The sequence below is a fragment of the Tachypleus tridentatus genome, chromosome 4 (assembly GCF_004210375.1).
Source record: "Tachypleus tridentatus isolate NWPU-2018 chromosome 4, ASM421037v1, whole genome shotgun sequence".
Taxonomy (NCBI): domain Eukaryota; kingdom Metazoa; phylum Arthropoda; class Merostomata; order Xiphosura; family Limulidae; genus Tachypleus; species Tachypleus tridentatus.
Genome location: NC_134828.1, coordinates 12,483,821 through 12,502,926, shown reverse-complemented (window position 1 = coordinate 12,502,926; position 19,106 = coordinate 12,483,821). Strand labels below are relative to the sequence as shown.

Here is a 19,106-nt window from a genome sequence, read left to right as displayed (position 1 = left end):
GGAAAGCGAAACGTGAGGACGACATTATGACGTGGATTTTATTTGGAATTTCGCACAAAACTATACGAGTGCTACCTGCGCTAGCCGTCCTTAATTTAGCAGTACAAGACTAGAGGGAAGGCAGCTAGTCATCACCACCTACCGCCAACTCTTAGGCTGCTCTTTTATCAACGAATAGCGGAATTAAATGACCTTTACATTATGACGTCCTCACGGCTGAAAGGACGAGCATGTTTGGTGTGACGGGGATTCAAACCCGTGACTTTTAGATTACGAGTCGAACGCCTTAACCCACCTGACCATGCTGGGCCTATGACGTGGAATTGAAATATGGTAATTTTCTAACCTGAGTTAATAACTAGCTTAAAGAAAGTCAAAACCTTTGTCCATCATTAGCTGAACATAGGTCACGCATGCCAGATGTACTTGAATTATATTCAATTTCCAAGCAATAGGAAACATATCAGAAAGAAACAGAAGTCGCTATAATAATTTTTTATTAATAAATTGGTAAAACAGTAATGCTTTTGATGAACAATATTATTATTAATATTTTTTATAAACGAGTCTCACCTAAGCTATATATTTGTAAAAAAACAAATGTCCACACAGGGTCTTCGCACGTGCGGAATACTGAACTGCGCAGTTCGTCTAGTAAAAAATAACGGCTTTGAGTCACTACCAAATTTTGAACTACAGTTGCCACTTGGTTGGTCAAACAGTGAGATTTTACACTCGATGCTATAGTGTACCATAGTTCCAAATTGTGGGACGCGTTTTTTGTAGCAACAAGTCATGAACCATAAACCCTGGGATTCACAGCCCAAGTTACTAAGCTTAATTAATTGGTAAAGCGTGTGTGTGTGTGTGTGTGTGTTTTCTTATAGCAAAGCCACATCGGGCTATCTGCTCAGCCCACCGAGGAGAATCGGACCTCTGATTTTAGCGTTGTAAATCCGGAGACATACAGCTGTACTAGCGGGGCGCCATTGGTAAAGCATACATGATCAAGGAGAGATCTGGCAGATTTCAAATCCTCAAGGTAAAAAAAATATGAATGATAGACCCATTTCATAATTTTAGTTTTTGTCTGTTTACCACAGAGTACTGACAGAAGTAACTATCACAGTTGTTTTGATAACCTAAGTTTTTGTCTGTTTACCACTGACAGAAGTAACTATCACAGATAGTTAGATTCCGAAGTTAAATATTCAGTTTCGTCATACCTTGTTAGATAATCGAATTATGTTGTTCGTTTCGTCTTGCGCATCTATGCAAACGTAATTGGGAAATGAACGACCTTTTATAGGATAAAACGATACAGATATCCTGTTCTTTGAGATACATAACACAAACATCAACTGAAAATATAATTATGAGTAGATAAACGTAATGATAGTGAATGTCGCTCGTTACCTTCGATAGATCAGAGATACATTTGAGGGTTTATCATGCTATAACTTGGGTTTAGATATCAGTGGAAGGCACAGTTTTTTGTTTTTTTTTGCTCATCAACAGACAAACAAAAACCGAATAATATAAAAGAAAATTGTCACATAAAATGAACTGTAATCCAGAATGCATTCCATGCGTTGTATATACTTCACAATATAGGAAAATTTAGGCGCACATACCAAGAACAATACTCAAACATATATAAAACTTACTTTATATAATCAAATTGATTATGTGTGGCCTCGTTGTTAGCGTGTCGAATATTCACTCTGAGAGGCTAGGGTTTGCCGTATGTTTCCTTAGGCCCGGCATGGCCAGGTGGTTAAGGCACTTGACTCATAATCTTGGGGTCGCGAGTTCGAATCCCCGTCATATCAAACATACTCGTTCTTTCAGCTGTGGGGTCGTTAGAATATGACGGTCAATCCCACTATTCGTTGTTAAAAGAGCAACCCAATAGTTGGCGATGAATTTTGATGACTAGCTGCTTTTCCTCTAGTCTTACATTGCAAAATTAGGGACAGCTACCGTATTTAACCCTCGTGTAGCTTTGCATGCAATTCAAAACAAACCAAAGAAACTGTTTCCGTAAAACTACGTTCCGAAATTCATGGTATGGGTGCGTCTTAAGAGCAAGAGCAAAATTCTCTTATTCAGTTCCTAAAATCCAAGAGTGGATGACGGGTGTTGCTGACCAGCTGGTGTATCAGTTCAAAATAAGTAAAGGCTAACGCAAGAACATTTTCTGTCGATTATAAAAAGATGAAAGAAAATGTTACAATAAGAATATATTTCGTCACATTTGAAGATCGGAGAAAATTATTCTGTAGGTGGAAAAATAAATTATAAACACGTGAACCAAGGAACTTCGCGTGTCTCAAAGATTTGCCTTTGAATACGTGAACAACTTTCGTTACTGGAATCGATACTGTACACCCACCTGCAAAACAAATAACGAGCCTTCTTGGAATTATTGAAATATTTCGTGGAAAAACCTTGTTTTGTAAGTTTTTATTTTAACTTTGGGCAATATAATATCAAACTATTAAGACATAACTTATCCTCTTTAAAAGTTGTTCTTCTGTGTGTGTGTTTTTTTCTTCTTACAAATGTGTCTGAACGTATAGATCCTAGATCAAAATTATAACTATCTATATAATGTTCTCTCTTCCTATGTTTTTCTTCTTCACATAAGACTGTTTAAAATGAGAACAAAAACAATAACAGGTGAAAGAATCTTCTGTTCCAAATCCATACCGTTTCACGAGCGTTTTGCACGTGACTAATTCTTTGTTGTTTATACTCAAAGTCGACACTATTACAACTTGATGTAAATAAGTCTTTCGTGTCAACACTATAATTAAACATCAGGATACTGTAACGGTATTATCACTGAACGTAGATGATTCTTTTCTATGTATTATGATATTGTAACAGTATTATCACTGAACGTAGTTAATTCTTTTCTATGTATTATGATATTGTAACAGTATTATCACTGAACGTAGTTAATTATTTTCTATGTATTATGATATTGTAACGGTATTATCACTGAACGTAGTTAATTCTTTTCTATGTATTATGATATTGTAACGGTATTATCACTGAACGTAGTTAATTCTTTTCTATGTATTATGATGTTGTAACGGTATTATCACTGAACGTAGTTAATTCTTTTCTGTATATTATGATATTGTAACGGTATTATCACTGAACGTAGATAATTCTTTTCTATGTATTATGATATTTTAACGGTATTATCACTGAACGTAGATAATTCTTTTCTATGTATTATGATATTTTAACGGTATTATCACTGAACGTAGATGATTCTTTTCTATGTATTATGATATTGTAACAGTATTATCACTGAACGTAGTTAATTCTTTTCTATGTATTTTTAACCATATTATTACTGCTCATAGTTAATTGTGATATTGTAACGGTATTATCACTGGACGTAGATAATTCTTTTCTATGTATTATGATATTGTAACGGTATTATCACTGGACGTAGATGATTCTTTTCTATGTATTATGATATTGTAACGGTATTATTACTAGACATAGTTAATTGTTTTCTATGTATTATGGTATTTTAACCATATTATTACTGCTCGTAGTTAATTGTTTTCTATGTATTATGGTATTTTAACGCTATTATTACTGCTCATAGTTAATTGTTTTCTATGTATTATGGTATTTTAACGCTATTATTACGGCTCATAGTTAATTGTTTTCTATGTATTATGGTATTTTAACCATATTATTACTGCTCGTAGTTAATTGTTTTCTATGTATTATGGTATTTTAATCATATTATTACTGCTCATAGTTAATTGTTTTCTATGTATTATGGTATTTTAACCATATTATTACTGCTCATAGTTAATTGTTTTCTATGTATTATGGTATTTTAACCATATTATTACTGCTCATAGTTAATTGTTTTCTATGTATTATGGTATTTTAACCATATTATTACTGCTCGTAGTTAATTGTTTTCTATGTATTATGGTATTTTAACCATATTATTACTGCTCGTAGTTAATTGTTTTCTATGTATTATGGTATTTTAACCATATTATTACTGCTCATAGTTAATTGTTTTCTATGTATTATGGTATTTTAACGCTATTATTACTGCTCGTAGTTAATTGTTTTCTATGTATTATGGTATTTTAACGCTATTATTACCGTACGTACTTAATTCTGTGTATTGTGACAAATTATTCTGTATACATAAGAAGTATTTCTTCGTACGCCGGTATTGGTGTTCTACTGTCATTACTAGTGTCTATATGTACGTATCGTGGTGAAGTGATTCATGCTAAGTTTGAGAATGTAATATGGTTTTGGTCCTTCTGATATTAAAACTTTCATCAAAGACAGTATATGCAAATATGTTTTACTCATACAATAATATGTGACAATCATAAAACAATACATTCTTTTAATGTTTTAATGAAATGCTAAAAACTGTGTGTGACAGTTTGTTATCATTGTTTGTAGTTTCATAACCTGTTCTAAAAACATGTCTCAGTTCCGTGTAAACAGGAATAGTTTCATCCAAGTGCAAGCCTAATGAGAAGGGGAGTCAGGGGGGCTACGGTCCCGGGGCCTATTAGGGGGTCCGGGGAATATGGGATAAAGAAAAATGTATTATCATTTTCGTAATAGACTTAAGGAAAAATCACAGTACTGTGGGGACTCGCTTTGTCTCAAAAAATGTCGATTTTCAACACATTTGTCTTCCTCCCACTAGAAAATTTCTTCATATGCCCGTGAATGTACCATGAATTTATAAAGATTTTTAAAAGGGGCCCATTGGCATATTTGTCTCCTGGGCCCTACCTGTCTCTCGACGCCCCTGTCTAAGTGTCAACAACCTGGAGCTGACATTTCTGAAGCCTTCCATGTAAGTTCCTCCGATCAATGGCTGGAATCATACTATTTAAAGATAAATATATTCTTCCTTTCGGTGTGATAAAATGTAAAATGAAGAGTTGAAGTTGAAATTCACATTAAAAAATACATTTAATCCAAAAGGTCATACCACAGTTTGACATAAACACCCTTCGATTTAGATATTAAGTTTATGCAACCACAGACTGTCTATACTTATTTAGGATTCCGTTTATATTTTCCACGTGCTTAAAAAGGAGCGCCGTCTAGTGAAGAGATGTTTTATTGATTGCTAGCGACGATTGAACAAGCGACAACAGTTTTCACGTGCAGAGTATTCACGCGCTACGGTCTTTCGAACATTGTTAGACATGTCTTCATTGGAATGTGTCAGGAACAGTTTTACGGCGGGACTGTAAAATGGTGAGTATTTATTTTCTCTTTGAAGTTTCTGATGTTTACATGTTGTAAAGAGAAACACTTAGAGAGATCGAGGAGGTTTGGTTGGCTATACCGGTTTCATTTATTTTGATTGTTCGTACAGATATTGTGATATAACAAGAAAGAATTTCAGGTAAATTTTCCATTCTTTGTCACCTGTATTTTGTTATGAAACTAAGTGTGTTTGAAAACAGAACTAGAAACAAAACGTATCATTAAAATAGCAGAACAATGTCATTCCTGGAGAATCTATAAATCACGTCGATGATGGTCAAGAAAGAGATGAAGAATTTGCAATAGCTGATAAAAAAAAATTGGAGTTTGTTACTGACTGCTGATTGGCCGTATAGGGTAAGGTCCGCCTCTGGCAGTTTAATGCGAATGTGATGTATGCAGTATATAGCTTGCTAAAATTCAGCACGTGTTTAAAGCAACCGCGAAACAAATTAAAACCACAACTTATGAGGCGAACCATGGCCAAGGTCTTAAGGAACTCGACTCCTAATCTGTGGGTCGCGGGTTTGAATATTCATCACACCACATGTGACCGTGGGGGCGTTATAATGTGACGATCAATCCCACTATTTCATGGTTAAAGAGTAACCCAATAGTTGGCGGTGGGTGGCGATGACTAGCTGCCTTCCCTCTAGTCCTACACTGCTAAATTAGGAACGGCTAGCGCAGATAGCTCTCGTGTAGCTTTGCGCGAAATTCAAAACAAACTCAATTTATGGTCTTTGTGTAAGTGTAATATAAAACGGTATCTTACTGTCCAAACCGTTCGTATATTTTTATTATAAAAGAGGTGGCTTTTCTAAACTGAAATTGAAAATATTATTATGTGTTCAATGTCATCTCGAGTAGTATTGGCCTGGCACATCCTGGTGGTTTTTAAACTGGCATGGAACATTCTGAAATGTGTTCAATGTCATGTCGCGTGGTATGGGCCACACACGGCCTGGCGGTTTTTTTAAACTGACATGGAACATTCTGTAATGTGTTCAATATCATGTCGCGTTGTATGGGCCAGACACGGCCTGAGGGCCTGGCATGGCCTAGCGCGTTAAAGCGTGCGCTTCGTAATCTGAGGGTCGCGGGTTCGCATCCCGGTCGCGCCAAACATGCTCGCCCTCCCAGCCGTGGTGGCGTTATAATGTGACGGTCAATCCCACTTTTCGTTGGTAAAAGAGTAGCCCAAGAGTTGGCGGTGGGTGGTGATGACTAGCTGCCTTCCCTCTAGTCTTACACTGCTAAATTAGGGACGGCTAGCACAGATAGCCCTCGAGTAGCTTTGTGCGAAATTCCAAAAACAAACAAACAGACACGGCCTGGTGGTTTTTTAAACTGACATGTCGAGTGGTGTGGGCCTGATGCGGTCTGGTGGTTAAGGAGTTCTACTCGCAATTTGAGAGTGCGGGTTCGAATCCACGCTACCGAAAACATAATGGACCTTTTAGCCTATGAAGCATTATATTGTGACGATCAAACGTGCCTCTTTTCTTTAGTAAAATAGCAGCCTAAGAGTTGTTAGTAATGGCTATTGTATTACTAATATATTAGGGACGATTAGCGCAGATAGGTCACATGTAGATTTGCGCAAGAATCAAAGTAATCCAATGGGATAGTACAGCTCTCATTTCTTTAATGCAACTCAAAGTATTAGTACGTAAATGGCGAAGAGGTTCGAACCCAGGATCTCCAAATAACAAAACTTTTAGTCTACGACCTGCGTAAGGGGTTGTTTTTCTTTAGTATATAACAGTTTTATATTGTTTAGGTAGGAAAACGTTCGATACATGAAACCTGATAGGCATTAAATATTAAGAGAACGTAAACTATCAAATGGGAAAAACCCCTACCATTACTAACAGTAGAATCAATAGAAACTGTCATCTCAAATATCACATGGTTATTCAGGGGTCATAAGGTCATTAACCACAAAAAAACATACCGCACCTACTTGTGGAAAAGGCATAAGTGGTCACATAACACAGCTGTTCAAAGGAATTAGACATGAACAGGACATTACATACAAGAACAGTAGAGAATCTAGCGATTCAGGTAACACAAGCTATTAATCATGAATCCATGAACCTTTGCTGTTCAGACACGTTAATGTGTAAAGTTTTGCAAACGTAACCATTTAGCTACAAAATATAAGATATGATATAAACTTAACTAGTTCTAGCTGTTCAGAAGACAAACTATTTTATCAAACTCCAAGAATTCTAGCTGATCACAAGAAACTACTTTATAAGAACCTACATAACCTTTTTTTACCAACGCGGGTGGTTCTTTAAAGAGTGTGTGTCAAGAATTTATTTAAAATCGTTAAATTGAAATCGCAACAAGACTTTTTATGTAACACATTTCACACTTTGGTTTACTTTTGAATTACATGATCTCTTTCAACCTCACCAAAGAAAATAATATTACAAAATGTCGAGATATATCAGTTCTTCTCGTCCAATCAAAACCAGTCGTACAAAATGTCGAGCTATATCAATTCTTCTCGTCCAATCAAAACGAATGAGACAAAATGTCGAGCTACATCAACTCTTCTCGTTCAATCAAAACGAATGACACAAAATGTCGAGCTACATCAACTCTTCTCGTCCAATCAAAATAAATGATACAAAGTGGCGAACCACTTCAGCTCTTCCCGTCCTATCTAAATCAATGATGCAAAATGTTAAATGTATTCGCTAGATGTATATTTGTGTTGATAGAGAGATGGTAGCTCGTTGTGTGGTTTTGCACTAAGTAAAGAACAACCACTTATGCGTGATATACAGCTAACTTTTGAAATACAGATGAAGTTTTGATATTATTTTATATATGATTGTAAATCTAGTGCAGTAAGATTTACATTGTACATGAAAAAAACCAATTAACGTAGTATAACAGCGAAAAGGTATGAATTTTTAATAACATTTTTTTGGACTAGGTAGATTTCAGCAAACATTATTTTGTCATCAAATTCTTAGTAGATAGTCCTAATCTTGAAGATTTTATTATTTGTTAAGCTGTTGTTCTAGTAGATAGTCCTAATCTTGAAGATTTTATTATTTGTTAAGCTGTTGTAGCATGATGGTAAAGAAATACCATGGTAAAACTTACTATTTAAACTATTCAGAAAACTGTTCTTTGTTTAATTGTTATATAATCTCGAGGGGCTAATAAAGAGAAGACTTTAATTGTTGTATAAAATATAGGAGCTAACAAAGAGAAGACTGTTGAATTGTTGTATAAACTCTAGGGGCTAACAAAGAGAAGACTGTTTAATTGTTGTATAAACTCTAGAGGCTAACAAAGAGAAGACTGTTTAATTGTATGAACTGTAGAAGCTAACAAAGAGAAGACTGTTTAATTGTGGTATGAATTGTAGAAGCTAACAAAGAGAAGACTGTTTAATTGTTATATGAACTGTAGAAGCTAACAAAGAGAAGACTGTTTAATTGTTGTATGAACTGTAGAAGCTAACAAAGAGAAGACTGTTTAATTGTTGTATGAACTATAGAAGCTAACAAAGAGAAAACTGTTTAGTTGTATGAACTGTAGAAGCTAACAAAGAGAAGACTGTTTAATTGTGGTATGAATTGTAGAAGCTAACAAAGAGAAGACTGTTTAATTGTATGAACTGTAGAAACTAACAAAGAGAAGACTGTTTAATTGTATGAACTATAGAAGTTAACAAAGAGAAGACTTTAATTGTATGAACTGTAGAAGCTAACAAAGAGAAGACTGTTTAATTGTATGAACTGTAGAAGCTGACAAACAGAAGACTGTTTAATTGTGGTATGAACTGTAGAAGCTAACAAAGAGAAGACTGTTTAATTGTATGAACTGTAGAAGCTAACAAAGAGAAGACTGTTTAATTGTGGTATGAACTGTAGAAGCTAACAAAGAGAAGACTGTTTAATTGTGGTATGAACTGTAGAAGCTAACAAAGAGAAGACTGTTTAATTGTATGAACTGTAGAAGCTAACAAAGAGAAGACTGTTTAATTGTTGTATGAACTGTAGAAGTAACAAAGTGAATACTGTTTAATTGTATGAACTGTAGAAGCTAACAAAGAGAAGACTGTTTAATTGTGGCATGAACTGTAGAAGCTAACAAAGAGAAGACTGTTTAATTGTGGTATAAACTGTAGAAGCTAACAAAGAGAAGACTGTTTAATTGTATGAACTGTAGAAGCTAACAAAGAGAAGACTGTTTAATTGTTGTATGAACTGTAGGATTGTTTCTTTGTAACTGCTATCAAAGTTGAATGTATGATGTTTGGAGATGTCTTTTACTTGCACAGTAACCCGGTGTTCACATAAGAATTTATATAATATAAATTATTAATGTTACTAATTTAGGTTTGTGAATTAGACAACGTTTAAAATACAATAAAATAATAATAATCAACATCAACATTAACTTGTCTTTCAATTGAAAATTTCTCACCGAGTTGTATTCCACTTCTCACCAGTAACCCTATACAAGGGTAACTTGAAATAATAGAGAGACAAGGAATACAATGAAACTCTGAAATTTAGGAAACAGAAAGTAGACGCTACTGTTACTTGTACTGAATTTGTTTCAGAAGTTTCACACAATGCTACGCAAAGGGTTGTGTGCTGTTAGCCTGGCCTATATATTAGAGAGAACACCATCCACCGCCAACTCTTCTCTCACAGAATTTTAAGATGTACCTTTGTCTTTCCTAACGCACTCATAGCTTCATGTTGGTAAAAGGAATAACCAATGTTAATGGTACACGAACCATGAATCCTACACACAGTGTAATAGACACAAAGAGGATAAATTAAACTCAACTGTGACTGAATAGTTATATCAACTTTGCTATATGTTACTTCCTGCTTGTACTATTAAGGTAACACTATAGTATTGTAAAGTTCTGATGACCCGTTTAGGGTATATTTAAAGTATCATTTTGATGAACAATTCCAACCATGTCTAAACAGACAGTACTGCCACCTGCCTGGTTACAGTAATGTGGGTACTAAAAAGTAAACAGATTGGTAAAGGATGAAGAGAAGTAGTCTTTGACCTCTGCGTGTCACACGTGCTTGTGTCAAAGGTTGACTTGTGACAGTACTATAAGTTTAGTATAGAGAGTCCTAGTGTTCAGTATAGACAATACTTAGTGTAGACACTCCTGTAAGTTTAGTATAGAGAGTCCTAGTGTTCAGTATAGACAATACTTAGTGTAGACACTCCTGTAAGTTTAGTATAGAGAGTCCTAGTGTTCAGTATAGACAATACTTAGTGTAGACACTCCTGTAAGTTTAGTATAGAGAGTCCTAGTGTTCAGTATAGACAATACTTAGTGTAGACACTCTTGTAAGTTTAGTATAGAGAGTCCTAGTGTTCAGTATAGACAATACTTAGTGTAGACACTCCTGCAAGTTTAGTATAGAGAGTCCTAGTGTTCAGTATAGACAATACTTAGTGTAGACACTCCTGTAAGTTTAGTATAGAGAGTCCTAGTGTTCAGTATAGACAATACTTAGTGTAGACACTCCTGTAAGTTTAGTATAGAGAGTCCTAGTGTTCAGTATAGACAATACTTAGTGTAGACACTCCTGTAAGTTTAGTATAGAGAGTCCTAGTGTTCAGTATAGAAAATACTTAGTGTAGACACTCCTGTAAGTTTAGTATAGAGAGTCCTAGTGTTCAGTATAGACAGTCTTGTAAGTAGAGTATAGAAAGTCCTGGTATTAAGTATAGACAGTCTTGTAAGTTTAGTGTAGAGACTCCTAGTATTCAGTAAAGACAGTCCTGTAAGTTAAATATGGACAGGTCTAGTGTTTCGCTCAAGAACAAAAACGAGTCGTTATTATTGTTGTTTTTACGTGAGCGCTTGTGATAATTGTGGTTAGAGGTCTATGACTTTAACTCCAGAGATTCAGAGTTCGTGTTCTCTTGACGTAAAACCACGCTCTGCAAATTGGAGTCAGTAGGTGCGCGACAATGAGTAACTGTCAAGTCCTACTATTTGATACTATTTTTATCTTATCCAAGTTGGAGTTCCCCAAGTGGCTCAGCTGTATGTCTGCGGACTTACAACGCTAAAAATCGGGTTTCAATACCCATGGTGGACAGAGCACAGATAGCCCATTGTGTAGTTTTGTGCTTAATTCAAAACAACAACCAAGTTGGAGACAGATTTAGCCAACACACCTCTTGTAGTTTGGAGCAAATAATTTAAAAACAAACAAAGATGTTTCAGTTTTAGGAATATACTGTAAAAGCATAACGGTTGGAGAAATATATAAATTACTTTTATTTCAAACTTTTGAAATAGTAATAGATTTAAAACTTTTTTTCTAAATTCTAGTTGTATGACAAAGTATGTAACGACTAACCCTAACTCAGTATTTTCATTAATACTTAAACACAGTCCATTTTTAATTAATACTTTGACACGACCCATTTCTTCTCTGATTGTCGGCGCGCGCAACGGTACGTCTTTGAATTTACAACGTTACAAACCGTGTTTCGATACCCTTGGTAGCAGAGCACAGATAGCCCACTCTGTATCATTGTGCTTAACTACAAGCAAACAAATATTTATAAGTATATAAACTATTAATCTATTTAAGTTTAAATTTAGCTTCTTGTTGTTGCTCAGTGCAAAGCTACCCAACAGACTATTTATGTTGTGGCCACCATGGATATCGATATTTTGATAATAGCCTTCAAACTTATCAAGACTTACTTACCCCTGACCCATTGGAGGCTGGAGAAGGGAGTAGTGATGAAGTCTAATTATTAGAAAGGATTTCACAATCAATATTCACTACTTGTCATCAGCAGTGACTGTGTGACTTTCCAGTTATGCGAGCTGACGTATTATTATTGTTCTACGTTTGAACTAAACAATATAGCAGTAACCAAAGTGGCTCCGATGAAAAATCTATTGAAGTAACAACAGAAGAACAGTCAATTTCACGCTGCTCGTTCCATTCATTGTAAGTTTTGACAACATAAATCAATCCGTTGAGGAAGTGATCGCGTTACTGAAAACAATGGTTCCTTAATTTTGAATATTCGAAAACCGCGTTCTCCATCTTGTGTGTATGTATGAACGTTTATTCTGTTCAAGTCGAGACATTGATAGATGAGAACGTATGTCTGTTGCTTGTAACTTCTGGACAATGCTACTAGAGGGCGGGCTTATTGCGCATCCCATCCCTATTTTAAAACTGATAAACTAGAGGGAAGGCTACTAACGACCACTAGAATTGACCGTAACATCATAACGCTCCCACTGCAGAAAAGGTGAGCATAATTGGAAACGGGATTCGAATATGTGCCTCCCAAATTGAGAATCGAGTCCCCTTACTAGCAGTGGAATAACTCGTATTTAGAGGACTACTGGAACAGGGCCCGGCATGGCCAGGTGGGTTAAGGCGTGCGACTCGTAATCCGAGGGTCGCATCCCCGTCGCGCCAAACATGCTCGCCTCTTTTAGCCGTGACGTTATAATGTGACGGTCAATTCCACTATTCGTTGGTAAAAGAGTAGCCCAAGAGTTGGCGGTGGGTGGTGATGACTAGCTGCCTTCCCTCTAGTCTTACACTGCTAAATTAGGAACGGCTAGCACAGATAGCCCTCGAGTAGCTTTGCGCGAAATTCAAAAACAAACAAGTACAGGAACAGAGCTTAACAGATGGCAGCCGGTACACATTTTGGCTTCTCAGAATGTGGACTACAAACAAGGAAAGTTTCTGGTTTTACTGATACATCTTTGTCAAGTTCGATACAACTGTTACCATTTTTAATTATACAGTGAATCTGGTGCTCGCGCTTTCAAACTTCAGTTTACTACAGTTTGGTTGAAGCATGTTTTGGTGGGACAGGGATTCGAACCCGCGACCCGCAGATTGTGAATAGAACACCCCACCTACGTGGCCATGACAGTGCATTACTCCTACAGACCTGCTTACGTCAAACCTAAAACAACAAAATCGGATACTGTTCAGGACAATGGTCACCTGTTTTACCTTTGGCGTGTTTGAACGTTCCACAGATCTTGTACCAAGAAATATGATTAATTTCATCCGAATATTTCATTTCTTTATCAACTTTATTGCCTTTACCATCAAGACATACAAGATATATTTTTCTTCTTTGCATCTAACGTCGTATAAAGAACACACTAAGAATTGTGATCACTCGAGGGCGTCTAAATAACCTGCCAGTGATTGTCACTGGGGCAAAACGCGCAAAATCTGTTCACTTGGAGAGACTCCCCTCAGTGGCTCAACAACATTTATGTGGACTTATGACGCTAAAAATTGGAGTCCAGTTCTCATTATAGAGAGTCCATTGCACAGCTTTGATTTTAGTAACAAATGTTAACTATCTCTAGAGCCCCCTAGTGGCAGACTTATACCGCTGGAAACCAGATTTCGATACCCGTGGTGGGCAAAGCACAACTAGCTCATTGTGTAGCGTTGTGCTTAATAACAAACAACTGTTTATAGAACAATTTCTTTGGTGTCAGGCGCTAATGTTTTGTTTATCTGAGCGCTTTACATAGTTGATTATGGCAATAAGCAGGCATACAGTATCTATTAACCTTATTTCTGGTCAAATAAGCGTGCATGCGGATGAGCAGGTTACCAGGGCTACAAGCAGGACTACATGAAAAAAAAACCTTTCAGCTCTAATTCGTGTGAGCTAAGTGTAAATAAAAAAGACCAGGTTTCCATGGTGAATAAAAGAAATAATTATGTTTTATCTGTGGTTTATGTAAACTCTCATCGTCCACCAAGACTAAAGCGTTTCACAAACTGTAATTTTATCTTTCTACGTGTACACTTATAACACGAGGCAAGGAAATTTCTTTTTTTTTGTCAATACGGTTGACAATGTATATTTATGTGTATAAATTAGGTCATCTATATTCTACAAATTCAGTTAATTTGTTTACTTATTTCGCAAGGAACGTAGCTTTCAGTGCGATTTCACTGCTTCAGGTTTTGCTTCCAGATGGGCAGTTATATATTCTGGAAGCCCGGTTATTCGTTTTTTTCTCGTTTATTTCTGATTGCAGAGCAACAAGATATATTTTTATAACGTAAGTACGTAAGTCTGTTCGTGTTTGTTCCTTCCTCTCGAGCACTGAGTTACGAAATGGGCTATCTGTACTAAGCCCACTACGAGTATCGAAACTCTGCTTTTATCAATATAAATATGCCACGGGGGGTCTAGAAATAGTTAACATTTATTTCTTCAAACTCTTTATACATTGTAGGTTGGGTGTGTTTGTAAACCACAATGATTGCCATACTCTTGTTTTCGTTAGTTTCATAAACTAGTTTATTTGTCTGAGTCAGTGATATTTCGACTTTTTTTTTTAATCTGAAGGTCGCGGGTTCGAATCCCTGTCACACTAAACATGCTCGCCCTTTCAGCCGTGGGGGCGTTATAATGTAACGGTCAATCCCACTATTCCTTGGTAAAAGAGTAACCCAAGATTTAGAAGTGGGTGGTGATGACTAGCTGCCTTGCCCCTAGTGTTGCACTACTAAATTAGGGACGGCCAGCGATAGTCATCGTGTAGCTTTGCGTGAAATTCAAAAACAAAAACAGTCTCTGTAAGCTAAAGCCTTCCTGTTTATTTGAGTAGTTTTAAACATTGTCAATTTAAATATTACTTAAATTATTTTAGACATCGTGAATTGAAAATTTCCCTGGCCGTTTGAGTAGGTTTTGTGTTGACATGTTGTTGGGTATTGGTGTTTTTTGTGGGTTTTTTTTTCCGAGTCGCTACAACTCGACTGAAGTCATCAGGTATCACTAATAATCTCTAACTGATACTGCATTATATCTTTGATAATTGCAGAGTCCAGTTTACAGAGTCCGGCATGGCCAGGTGGTTAAGGCACTCGACTCGTAATATTAGGGTTACGGGTTCAAATCCCCGTCACACCACACATGCTCGCCCTTTCAGCCGTGGGGGCGTTATAATGTGACAGTCAATCCCACTATTCTTTGTTAAAGGAGAAGCACAAGAGTTGGCGGTGGGTGGTGATGATTATCTGCCTTCCCACTAGTCTAACGCTGCTAAATAAGGGACGGCTAGCACAGATACCTCTCGTGTAGCTTTGCGCAAAATTAAAAACAAACAAACAAACAAAACCAGTTCACAGAAATAAACTTGCCTTTGTTATATTTCATTTTATGGTATCGGATTTGTAATCTCAATGGCTAGCAAATCCACACCTTGTCAAGACCAAGCATGTAGGGTGTTCTTCTCGCAATCTGTGGGTCGCGGGTTCGAATCTTCGCCCCACCGAACATGATCGGCCTTTCAACCGTGGGAACATTACGTGTGACGGTTAGTTCCACTACTTTTTGGTAAAAGAGTATCCCAAGAGTTAGTGGTGTGTGGTGATGACTATCTACTCTCTTCCTAGTTTTCAGTGCTAAATTAGGGACAGCTAGCGCAGATAGCTCTCTTGTAGCTTTAGGTGAAATTCATAACAAACCAAAACCCTTTTCCTATACGATACATAAATACAAACCCAATTTCATTGGTTTATAAAACCTTAACAACTAAAGCTGTATGTTATTGACGTCATAAAGTACAAAACCCAGTAAAATTTAAGGGCAGAACCGATTTATTACTGATTTCTAAAATATGAACTACAAATCAGCGAAACCATAAAGAAAAAAAAATCTAAATTTGTCATTTAAACTCCTAGCAGTTGTTATTTATAGTATAATTTTAATCTGTCCTTGTTGTAAGCTATATTTTTAATTTGTTTAATTTAGGTGTTAAATTTGGGGGCGCTGCGGCTCATAGTGATCACGTGAACAAGGAGTATAATAAGATAGGTGTAGAATGGCTAGAAAATTTGACATCTGAGTTTCTAGTAAAAATAATATATATATGTGCATATATTGCAACTATGCAAAAACAGGGTTGAGGCTGAGACACTCTTCGTCCAGGGCACAGGTTGACCCTGTGCTACAGCTCCGTATTTCGAAGATAGCAAGCCGGATTCGAATCCATAACATGTCATTAAATATTCCCCACATTTATAGCTATGGGTGCATCATATGTGTGACAGTCAGTTACGTTATTAGTAGGATCTTGCTGACTTTCCTCTGTACAGTCGTTCAAAATTAGGGACTGCGAAAAATATAGTTAGTAGCTTTACCATAAATATAAATTTCCTGTCGATTTGCCATTATTAGTCCATTGTTATAATAATTAGGAGAGACAGAAAGTTGAGAGGTAAATGGAAAGACAATAATTCTACAAACATAACGTTCAATGGGAAACCCATTTATTTATTTCTGTTAGTCCAGGGGCGTAGATCCTGGGGGGATGGGAGTATACATCCCCTCCTTCATTTTAGGTGGGGGTATGGTGCATACAATCATCCCCCCTACAGTTTGGTCTGTTGAATTGTTTTATTGCATCACAGGCCTACAAATTCTCGTGTTCTTACCAATCGAATTACATAATTAGGCCTAGATGTAGGCTTTTCAGTAAGCGAAATGTACATCTTTAATATAGGCGTGCTTCTAAGCTTTTCGATCTAAGCGATAGTTCGTAAGTATCAGTCAGTAGGCCTAAGTATACATATAAGTATCGTGGCAACAAGATTACTCTGTGACTGCATGTCTACTGCTTTCAGGTTCACGTAATCAGAGATTACCAATTTGCAAATTGAACAGTCCACGTTAAGTGGATGAAAAAATCATCCCCCTCCCCATCGGGTGTAAAAAATCTACACCCCTGTCTGTTACAAAGGTGCATTTTTCAATTCTATTCTTAAAATAGCATTGTGGTTTTGAATTAATTTTCTCATATTGTTTGGTTATATTGTTTTGTACATTCGGTTTCTTCGGCTTTGAACTCATAACGGAAGATTCAGTACTTGTGAGAATCCTAATTATCATTAACTCTGATCAAAGGAAGTTAATTAAGTCATTTAATATAGGTAATTTGGTATAATGGGAAGTCACATAACGTCATAATAATGAAACTCATAATGTTCAGAGTTTTTTCTTATATTGTTTTTTTTTAAATTACTTAATTATTACTGGTTGGTGTATTGTGCACATAGTTATGAATAAATCAAATGACCACGAACTCTCCAGAAGCTTCGTTTGCTCAACGTTTTGGCTTTAGGCCTACATGAAGAAGATACATTTCTGTCTCTCTAGTTGTTTGGGTATATAAATTTGTATACCCGGGAGGGTCAGGTACACAGGACCTCTTCGTCCTTCCTTTTCATTTTTAGAGTGGACTTGTTAGTATATTTAAAGTTAATACATGAGGGCCAGAGTGATAAACATAACTCAGGCCCTTTTCAGGGCAAAAGATATGTTTTCCGTTATGGTTTGGTTTGTTTTGAATTTCGCGCAAAGCTAGACGAGGGCTATCTGCGCTAGCCGTCCCTAATTTTGCAGTGTAAGACTAGAGGTTAAGGCAGTTAGTCATCACCACCCACCGCCAACTCTTGAGCTACTCTTTTACCAAAGAATAGTGGGATTGATCGTCACATAATGACGCCCTCGCGGCTAAAAGAGCGAGCATGTTTGGTGTTACGGAGATTCGAACCCGCGATCCTTAGATTACGAGTCGAGTACCTTAACCATCTGGCCATGCTCTTTTCAGTTATGTATCATCAAGTTTAAACCATTGTATTTTAAGAACTAACCCTGTAACAAGTGTAATTTCACGTGATCTTTCCTATTACATAGATAAACAATAATACTTGTCATAAGACATTAGTGTTAGAGCTAATACATTTGTAAGCCCCACATTCTTTATCTACTCCATTAAAGACTTTCAGTAATTGGAATAGTTTGTGATAATAGTACCTCAACCACACCATATTTGCTATATCCGTTGCCGACGACGCGTTTCGCTAAGTTTAAGAATTTTCTAGGTCAGATAGAATACAACAGATATAGTAGTGTTGGGAATAAGACAATAAACTAAAAAGTATAATAGGCCTGACATTAATATCTTATGAAAATTATAATTGTAATTTTTATTATTCGTCAGTCTGGAAAAGACGTACACACAACAACAATATATTGCAATCCTCAGTTATGCTTGCTCATTATTGAATTATATTTTTCTAGGCCTGTCATGGTCAGGAGCGTTAAGGTGTTCGATTCGTAATCTGAGGGTCGCGGATTCGAATCCCCGTCTCACCAAACATGCTCGTCCTTTCAGCCATGGGGGCGTCATAAGGGGCGGTCAATTCCATTATTCGTTGGTAAAAGAGTAGCCCAAGAGTTGGCGGTGGGTGGTGATGACTAGTTGCCTTCCCTCTAGTCTTACATTGCTAAATTAGTAACAGCTAGCGAAATAGCCCTCGGGTAGCTTTGCGCGAAATTCAAAAACAAACAAATATTTTTCTGTAAACGTTATTGGCGAAGAAACGAAAAATTGTTAAATATAAAAATAAATCTTAAACTGGAACGTTTGATAAAATTAGAGAAACTTAACTAAAAGAAATTTGGGTAAGAGATGGGCCGTCCATTATATTTCTTCACAGTTGGTTTATACTTTTGTATAAAAAATATTTCTCAGTTTTCCGATCCACGAAGTTGTTGGATATTGTGAGAAATTTAAACAGAATTCGGAAATCCGGTTTGTGGTATACCACGGTTCGAAATGTAATATTCACCTGCCATTTAGGCCTGGTATGGCCTGGTAGTTAGAACATTTGATTTGGAATATTCGCGTCCGAGGTTCGAATCCCGTTCATCTGTAAGGTATTATAATAGGACAATGAATTCCATTATTAGTAGTT

General features: G+C 36.5%; 1 protein-coding gene across 2 annotated transcripts in view; it reads left to right on the top strand.

The window, feature by feature from the left end:
* The first annotated feature begins 5,150 nt into the window (after positions 1-5,150).
* The window catches only part of LOC143248232 (inaD-like protein), a 225,622-nt gene continuing 211,666 nt past the window's right edge, over positions 5,151-19,106 (top strand). For both annotated transcript variants that reach the window (XM_076496657.1, XM_076496655.1), the window contains exon 1: positions 5,151-5,283. The gene's annotated coding sequence lies outside the window, so the exon portion shown is untranslated. The remainder of the gene's footprint in view (positions 5,284-19,106) is intronic.